Source organism: Tachypleus tridentatus, chromosome 2 (genome assembly GCF_004210375.1).
Source record: "Tachypleus tridentatus isolate NWPU-2018 chromosome 2, ASM421037v1, whole genome shotgun sequence".
NCBI classification, from domain to species: Eukaryota; Metazoa; Arthropoda; class Merostomata; order Xiphosura; family Limulidae; genus Tachypleus; species Tachypleus tridentatus.
In genome coordinates, this window is record NC_134826.1 from 146,132,233 (window position 1) to 146,132,488 (window position 256).

Sequence of the window (256 nt, forward strand, 5' to 3'; positions counted from 1 at the left end):
AGGAATAAACTGGCTCTTTTATTTAAAAATTCTTTAATTTTCTAATCTCTTTATTCTTTAGTCATTTCTAGATGTGCTTGATTTAAATAAGATTATAATGTAAGTAGAAAAATCTAACCCTAAAAACTTATTGGTCCTTCTGAAACAGTTAACAGTACTTTAGGCTTAGGTAAGATTGTGTTTAGTTTTTTCATATATGTTGATGTAAAACAAATATATTTTTTAAAGAATCCTCAGAATAATAATTTATTTGCAG

The 256-nt window shown here is 24.2% G+C and overlaps 1 protein-coding gene across 9 annotated transcripts in view; it reads left to right on the forward strand.

Annotated features, from left to right (window-relative positions):
- Positions 1–256, forward strand: part of LOC143245310 (F-box/LRR-repeat protein 6-like) — a 33,987-nt gene that overhangs the window by 29,483 nt on the left and 4,248 nt on the right. The window lies entirely within an intron of this gene.